This window comes from Ailuropoda melanoleuca, chromosome 16 (assembly GCF_002007445.2).
Source record: "Ailuropoda melanoleuca isolate Jingjing chromosome 16, ASM200744v2, whole genome shotgun sequence".
Classification (NCBI taxonomy): domain Eukaryota; kingdom Metazoa; phylum Chordata; class Mammalia; order Carnivora; family Ursidae; genus Ailuropoda; species Ailuropoda melanoleuca.
Genome location: NC_048233.1, coordinates 75,116,005 through 75,125,187, shown reverse-complemented (window position 1 = coordinate 75,125,187; position 9,183 = coordinate 75,116,005).

The following is a 9,183-nucleotide window of genomic DNA, read 5'->3' as shown; positions in this document are numbered from 1 at the left end:
CCGGGAGCCGTCGCTTCACGGCGGTCGGTGGAGGTTTCTCGAGGAGTTGGTTTGAGAGGAATTCGAGGTGGAGCGTTCTTTGGAGTCCCTCACATTTCGAAAAATTATTGTCAGCCTTCCGCAGCCGCAATTTCTGAATTTCATAACTACGATTCCTACTTTGTACAACTGTTATCCTAACTCACAACAATAGCTTCCACCCCTAAATTCCCATGAACACTTAATGTCCCATGACCTATTTGTATCTCTTTATTATTTACTGTCTTAAATTGCTACCAAGTGCTTCTCACAGGCAGGCGTATGTTTTGGCTGTTCCTGGAGGTCAGGGGTGTGTCTTTACTGCCCATGTCCAGGCTGGACACACAGAAGGTGGTTGTTAAATCCTCTACGAGCTCATGGACGGCTCCTCTCAGAGTCCTCTTTATCTTTAGTCCCTCCTTCTACCCCTGCCCCTTACTATTTGATACCCTTCCCGAGTGTCTTTCCTTTCTCCTACCAAGACACTTCACCTCTCGAGGGGATGGGGTGCACAAACGAGGCCATTAATGGATTTTTTCCTTCATATGCCTTGTCTTTCAAGAAGGGAGAGTATTAATTGGTTTTTAACTTCCCAGATCTCCAGATATGTTTTTCTGTTTCTCCCCACTCCCAACAACAGGTTAGCGATCTGTAGTTCCTGTCACACTTGCAACCTAATAGAAAAAGCCACTCTATCCTCACTTTTTAAATTAGTTCCCACAAGGTGAGATTTTTGTGAAAAAGGAAGAACAAGAAAGAAGGAGGAAAGACAGGGAGGAAAGAAGAGAGAAATGAAAGGAAGGAAGAAAAGAAAAGAAAAGAAAAGAAAAGAAAAGAAAAGAAAAGAAAAGAAAAGAAAAGAAAAGTCATGCTATCAGAGGAATGACTGTGAAACCAGTTGACCACCTACACTGGGAGGAAAGGGAAAGAGGAGCTTCTTCTCTTTGTGTCCATGGTCTATTCTTAGTCTTCTCCGGCAGGAGCTTCAAACCTCCTAATTCTCCCTTTCCCTTAAAATTGTATATGTCTTATTTCTAGGCTCCCATGAGTCACTCTGAGTTTGGATGTGGTAAGGATAAAGGGACAGAGCCAAACTAGGAGAGGCATTTATCTTGAGGTAATGAATTTACTAATTTGGTATTTAATGTCAAGTCCTGCAAATTTGATAAAAAATATTTGCTTTTTTCCTCCTTTTCTTTCTCCACCCTTGCCTCCCACCCCATTCCATTGCTGCTCATCTCCTGCCCGCCGCCCCCACCCCAGTGCAGCTTGAGGGTATGAAAGTTTCATAACTTTCACACCTGTGGCTTATTACTATATTATTAATAAAGTAATAGGATAGTAATTATTAAAGACTACAATTTCATTTTATTTCCAAGCAACCTTAAGCTATTTGCAGATCATTTTATTTGTCCTCATAAAAACTTTCTAAGGCACTTCCTTTTTTTAAGCAGGGAAACTGAGGAACAGAACAGGTCAGGAAAAAGTCTAGCATCATCCAGGCAATCTGTGGGAGAGCTAGAACTGGATCTCCGCTATCCCAACCTCCAGGCTAGTGGTCTGACCACTAAACCACACAGCCTCTTTTTTTAGGGTTTGTTGGCTTGGTTTTTATTTATTTATTTTTACTTTTGCTCTGCTCTGCCTGCAACTAGAAGCTCCCAGATAAAAGAAGAGAATTCAAGTCCAGGCTGAACATTTGACATCCTCTTATTTGTGGAGCGTTATCCTGGGACTTGGAGGGTGCTGCTGCTGGGATCTGTGTGGTGGAGCTGGGAACCAGCCCCAAGAATATAGCTTTGTTTGGGCATTAACCCATTTGCGGTTATAATAATGATAAGTTTCAGCACCAGTGGCGCCCGACTGTTAATGACTCAAAGAAAGCTAAATAAGAACAAGATGTCATCTCTGGAGCAATTTGTAGCTTTTTCCTACAGCTCCATCCCTTCCATAAAAATCCTAAGGACCCATATATTTAAAGTCAGTCTCCCACTCTTAATGTCTTCAGTCTATTGAGGAAGAAAAGGGTAGGAGGTTGCTAGACTAAGGCTTCAAGAAAATTTGAGGTTGCACAGAAATAACAGGTAGCCTTACTGGTTTTGGAATTACTGACTGTTTATATTTCTCTTCTTTATACTTTTATATATTCTCAAAATTTTCTATAATAAGCATGTATTATAACTTGAAAACAATAAATGACTTGAAAGTCTTTAAAATATATATGTATATTTTAAGTAGGCTCCACACCCAGCCAACATAGATTCCAACGCAGGGTTTAAACTCACAACCCTGAGCTCAAGACCTGAGCTGAGATCAAGAGTTGGATGCTTAACTGACTGAGCCACCCAGGAACCCCTCTTTAAAATATTTTTAGGCAGAAGTGATGACCTTCCAGATAGTATTTGTTTTTCCCAAGAAGGAACAGCTACTTTTAGATTTCTCTTCTGCTGCAGGGTACGTGATAACAGATTTTGGCCACACCTCAGTGGCAGAGGAAACTTTTTAGTGAAATATACACAACATGGATCTTAAGAAGAGTGGAAATACACAAGCATTGCTAAAGACCGTCGTAATTGTGACCCCGTTGAATGTTAAGGAAAGAAAAAAAAATGTCAGCTTTCGATTTAGATAGGTTTTCAGATTCTTAAATTGTTATAATAGGTTTTCAGGTTCTTAAATTGTTATAACATATTTCTGAGAATGTTACCTAAACAAATAATCATCCAGGTAAACAACTAAGAAGAAAATGTCACAATCCTGAATATAAGCAAGTGAGATGAAATTGATGAAAGCATAGGGAAGGCTTGAGATGTTAAAGTCATTACTACAACATAAGGAACAGAAGCATCAAGCTCAAAGCAATCAGAAAAACACCCACAAGAGAGGATATATGGAGATGTCAGTTTATCACATTATAATTCCTAATTATAAGGAGAAAATTAATAGACATCTCTGGCTCTGCAAAGGACCTATGAAGAGACTTATAGGGAAGAAATTGCTCCCTGGAATTGAAAACTCCAGGAAAGCAAGCGTGAAGGTACTAAATAGTTTTAAACTTCAAGGAAACAATAAGGAAAGAAAAAATGCGGGCTGAATTATTGCTACAAAATAGGTTCAAGAAACTAGGACAAGCTTTTATCGACTCATCAAGCAGAAAAGATGCTAAAGGCAAAGAAGCTACTAAGAAATGCAGGTCATGAAATTCATGCTGAGCTCCTGGGCTCTTCTTAAAAGACTCATCTTCCATGAAAGCAAAGCTGAAACTAAGTGTGATGCCAGGGTATGGGATTAACATGTTTAAAGTAAAAAATGCTATTTACAGACAAGTCATTTTCAACTGCTACAGGCCAACAACCCAGAGATTTGGGAGAATTTGCAAAGAAAAAAAGAAATGTTCACAAACTCTCAGACAGTTAAAAATAACTAATGCATTACAAGGAAGTCGTTAAGAGGGCATGGCTTAAATTGAATGAGAGCTCAAAGGTGATTACAGACTTGTACCTTCTTGTTATATTTTCAGATGCTGTAGAAAGAATTGGGAATTATACTTTCGTATAGTTTGAAAGGGAAACAGATTTTCTGATCCTTCTTGGTAGCCCACAAAAATTAGTTCTGCCTTCCTCTGTCCTGGAGTATGCACGTTGATAAGTACTTATGTCATTAAAAAAATTCTTTGAACTCTCCTACTAGATTGTGAGTTCCTTGAAGGCAAAGACAGTGGTCATTCATCTTTAAATTTCTAGTGCCTGACAGAATAAAGGCCTGTTAAATAGATTCTTTCCCCTCCGGATTAAAAACCTAGAAAATGAAGGCCACCCAATACTTATGATTTATGGTTGCCTCTAGGAACCAATTCGTGAAATAAATTCATTAAACAAAAAGACTAGCAAAATGCAAGACATCATTGAGAAGAGCATTAAAAATCAAATAGAGGGGCGCCTGGCTGGCTCAGTTGGAAGAACATGCGACTCTTGATCTTGGGGTCATGAGTTCGAGCCCCATGTTGGGTGGAGATTACTTAAATAAATAAACTTAAAAAAAAAAATCAAACAGAAAGCATTGGCATATCCTTCCTAGACCTAAATACTGTGTGTGAGAGATCACCATATGTTAAGAAATGCCCAGAAAAAAAGCAACTAGCTCAACAAAAGGCCATACAGATAATGCTGCATGTGGACAAGCTAAAAGATTAGTTCAGGAGTATGAGAGGGAATATACGAGGAATCATTAAATAAGATATGAATTGGAAGCTCCCAAACTTTAGAATCTTAGGACAAAAAGCTGCCGTCTCTGTGTCTATTTTTTCCCCCAAGCCATCCCTAGATTGTTACAAGAGTTTATTGTTCTAAAACTCAAATCTGACCACGTTACTTCCTTACTTTAAAAGCGTTGCTGACTCACCATTACTAGGATGAAACAAGATTCCTAAACATGCAGACAATGTACATCCCTTTGCAATCTGCTCCCAACCTACTCTTCCAGCCACCTAGCCAGTCACTCTTCCCTACGTACTTAATACTCCAGCCATACTTTCCTACTCATAATTCCCAAACATACTGAGGTCTTTCCCACTGCCTTGCGTTGGTGTAAGTTCTTCTTTCTGCCTAGAATGTACCTCTCCCACATTTTCTGCCTAGTAAACTCTATGCATCCTATAAGACCTAGGCTAAATGGCATGACCTCAGGAAACCTTATCTAACTTTCCAAATAAAATAGGATAAAGGCAGTGAAGGAGAACAAGGCAACTTTAGGATGATAAGATGAGGTTTCCCTGACTCTGGGATGCTGAGCTGAGACCAGTCATGGAAGGGTCTGGAGAAACAGTATTCTAAGTAAAGAAGGCAGCTCATGCAAAAATTGGAAGAAATTGTAGCATGTTGCAGAGCTGAAAGAAAGCCAGTGTGGCCAGAGCAGAATGAATAAGGGGAGAAGTGGTCAAAGTAGCAGGCAGAGGCCAGGTCATGAAGGACCTTGAAGGCCACATGAGAAGTACAGATATTATTCCAAGTGCAATAGGAAACCATCAGAAGGTTTTAAGCCCAGTAAAGACATGACCTGATGTATGTTCCTTAAGAAGTCACTCAGGTTGCAGTACATAGAGAGAATGAATTATAAAAGGGCAAGTGTGGAAACAGATCACTTGCATAGCTGCTTGGTTCGTGTTTGTTATTAAATGCATGTTTATTCATTGATCCATTTGTTTATCTACCGTTCTAAATTTATCTTTGCTGCATATACTGAAATATTTGCTGCAAAGTCTCTACTTACATATGCCAGATGTGTGGATATCAAGCTTTCAGGAGATAAAAATGTGCTTAGAAAGTCTCACTTTCCAGGGTGTGCCCCAAGTTAGGCCAGGAAACGGAATCAGCCATTGTACCCCAGACCCTACGTGAACACGACTGCTAAACTGGAACATGAGAAGCATTGGCACTAGAAATGGTGGTGTGAAGGTTTGTGATTCAAGAAAATGCCAAGCAGACTCTTTCCTTATACTTTCCTTCCTCCTCCCCCGCCCCCACCATTCCCCTGTAGTAGTCCCCTGGACTTAGATAAAAGCATCCACTGCTAAACGTTAATGATACTTTCCCATAAATCCTCTGGACTCTTTCCTGGCTCAGGGCCTTTGCAAATGCTCTTCCTTCTGCTTCCACTTCCAGCCTGATGACTCTTACTCAGCTTAAGTGTCAGTGCCTCTAACAGACCTTCCTTGAATCCCCAAATCTAAATCAAGTCTCTCCTTTCATAGAACTCAGTACTTTTCCTTGAATGTCCCTATCATTTATAGCTTTAAATTCATTTGTGGGATCATTCTTTCAATGCCTCTGCATACCTGTGTCCCCTCCCAACCCCAAACATCAGACTGTAAGTTCTAGGAACCCAATATATTTGTTTACCACTGCCCCTACCTTGCCAGGAACATAATATGCCCTTAATAAATACTAAGTGAACAGATACTGGAAATAGGCCTCCCTAGGCAGAAGTGGCAGGTGTAGCCCTCCTTTAGCTACTTTAGCTGTGCTTTTTTCTTATTTTTCCTTCTACAGCTTTAAGAACTCTTTCCCTCCACTCACCCTGCATTAACAAGAAGGTGATTTTGGAGAGTAGATGGAGCAATTCTTTGCAGACTCATGTTAATTTTTTTTTTTTAAGATTTATTTATTTGAGAGAGACAGCATGAGTGGGAAAGGGAATCTCAAGCAGACTCTGTGCTGAGTTGAAGCCTGACATGGGGATCAACCTCACAACCCTGAGATCATGACCTGAGCCAAAATCGAGAGTCAGACGTTCAACCGACTGAGGCACCCAGTCTCCCCTCATGTTCTTAATCTTTTAAAGCAGGGTCTCTCAACCTCAGCACTATTAAAACGCGGGGTTGGATAATGCTTTGTTATATCATTCTTTGTGGGGAGGGATGTCCTGCTTATGGGAGGATGTTCGGCAGCATCCTTGGAGTCTATCCATTCATTGCCAAGAGCACCCACTCTCGAAACTGTCTCCTGGGATAGCCCCATGTCTGCAAAATCACTCCTGATTGAGAACCACTGTTGTCTTTTTAAAAATATTTTATTTATTTATTTGTCAGAGAGAGAGAGAGCACAAGCAGGGGGAGCAGCAGGCAGAGGGAAAAGCAGTCTCCCCGCTGAGAAAGGAGCCCCATGAGGGACTCCATCCCAGGCCCTGAGCCGAAGGCAGACGCCCAACCAACAGAGTCACCCAGGCGTCCCTGAGAACCACTGTTTTAAAAAGTGTAAAACTTCAGAACTTTTACTCTTTCAGATGAATGATATCTAGAAATTCAGGTTGTTGAATGTGCTAAGAGAATTCTTCTAACCCAACTGGATCAAAATAGTGCCCATTTCTATCTGGTTTCTGTAGCACTCCCTGTGTTTCCTTTGAAAAGGCCATTAGTGATGGTCTAATTCAGGGCAGTATTCTGATCTTGGAAACTCAATTCCCTGGGCTGTCCTAGAAGGATGAAGGAAGGGGTGGTGTTTCTGAGGAAACTAATGCTTCTGAGACCCCTCTGGAATTGGCAGTCCCCTACAACTTTTCTAGGGGCAGGTCCCAAATGACAATAAAAGGGAGACAAACAGCCCATTCTGGCATGCTTTTCAGGATCTCTCGCTCCAAACAAGAAAGTCTGAGAGGCCTGGTAAAAATAAATATGGCTTAGCACTCCTGGCATAAGAGCAGTTTCTGACAGCCAAGACTTAACTCACCCTAGGGGGTGACCCAGGCAGGGACTATGCATGAAGTTCGTTTCTACCCATTGATATTCCCAATGACTCAGAGCAGCCAGGGATGGCTCTGTGCACCAGAACCATGCTGAACCACGGAGGAGGAGGCCTTGGGATGCACACACAAAATGCAGTCTCTTGAGCCTGAGTCAGACAGGGACAGCCAGCCTCCCCCTTCCTCCTCAATCCCAGAAAAACAACATAAATCATGCCTTCTGGAAAGAAACCTATCCTTCGCATACAGATGTTTATAAATTCTTAATCCCCTGACATTGAAAGTATGGTGACTGCCTGTCCTGGATTTTTTGGGACAAATGTATTCATTATACCACATGTCCTTAGTTTTCATGTGGAAAAAAATATGGTCTCCAGAATCGTAAGATCTTTCTCAACAGGTCAGAAAGCATAAACAGCGTATATTGAAACCCTGAGACCAACCAAGGCCGCATCATGAACATTGTGGGGGTGGGGGAGATGGGTGTTAGAATCAGCTTCTACTTTTCACTTCGGTCTCCTTGGATTTTAGGCTAAGGTGACGTAGGTCATCAAGGTCGACTGTCTTTCCTAGCAGTACGATCACATAAACCTGACCTGACTCGACTGCCGCCTTCAGTCAGCAAGAAGAACTACACACAGAGGAAATGCCTCACTATTAGTTACCATGGTGATGCTGGTTGAACCACATTTCATCTGTGTAAAAATTTCAGGCGGAACAGTATAGAGAAATAGTGGCCAAAGGAATTAGCATTTCACTTTGTTGTTGTTGTTGTTGTTGCTGTTGCAAAGTTCATGTTAGTTTTGGTCAAAGATGATAATAATTTGAAGAGAAAGCCTTTGCAACATTGAAAACAAGCAACGATGAAATGTCCACCTAGCCATTGGAGAGATCCCCTAATATCCACTTTGCACTATACCAAATTGCTTTCCCCTCAGCTGACATGGAGCAATTGGGTCTTCCTGGCTCGATTTACGAGTAAGAGGAAAGTGGCTTAATGAGATTGCAAAGATCCGAAGTCAGGGAATGTTGGCATCCCAGCTTGGAGGGGAAACTGGTAATAGGACCCTAAAGAAGTTGGGGGCTTGGACAAAAGTAACAAGACAAGATTCAAGCAAAAAACAAAATTAATTCATGCTATTAATACACTCTGGGGAGAGTAGAGACCATGAAACTAAGACAAGAGAGGAGTTTCTAACTTTCTGCAGCAACAGGAAAGTTAAATACTGCTGTAAGGCCCTACAGGCGGAAGCCTGGAGGAGACTCTGGTCTCTGGGAAAGCGCAACTACAAGTAAAGACTTACTTCCTTACCCCCTTCCTTCCTTGCCAGGATCAGAAAGTCAAAAAAGGTGAAGAGGGTAACAACGCTGATTTACAAAGACAGCGAGGAGGAACTATGTCTGGGTCAATTCTGGACGTCTGAGCTGGGGCGACAGGACCCAGACAACCACCTCAGGAAATGAGTAAATGAAAAGGGGAGGTCGTGGAATTATTTAGCCCTAGAACAGCGCTGCCTAGACTGGGGTGGGGGGTGGAGCAAGAAGAAAATCTCAGAAAAGGAATTTTGACAGTGAGAATGCTAGTTAAGATACAGCGCTCCAGGCCCCCTGACGTCCCTTGTTTGACGTTAATAAAGACCTAGAGGATTATGCATTAGCAAGCCTTGCGTATTCTGAGACATCAATAAAGTCTGGACTTGGGGCTGGTAGGGGGGCCGGGGTCACGTCCAGGCGACTTGGGTCAGCCCGAGTCCTCCTTTCTGGCGCTGAGGAGAGTGAGAGGGATCGAGAGTTGCCGCTGGGATAATGTTTTAAGTTAGGGACATTTGAGCAGTAGTAATGGGGACACGGAGGGGGGCTCTCTCGAGGACTAGGAATGTGGGGGCGGCCTGAAGAGGAGCGGGGCCAGCGCAGGAGGCGCGGGCGGGT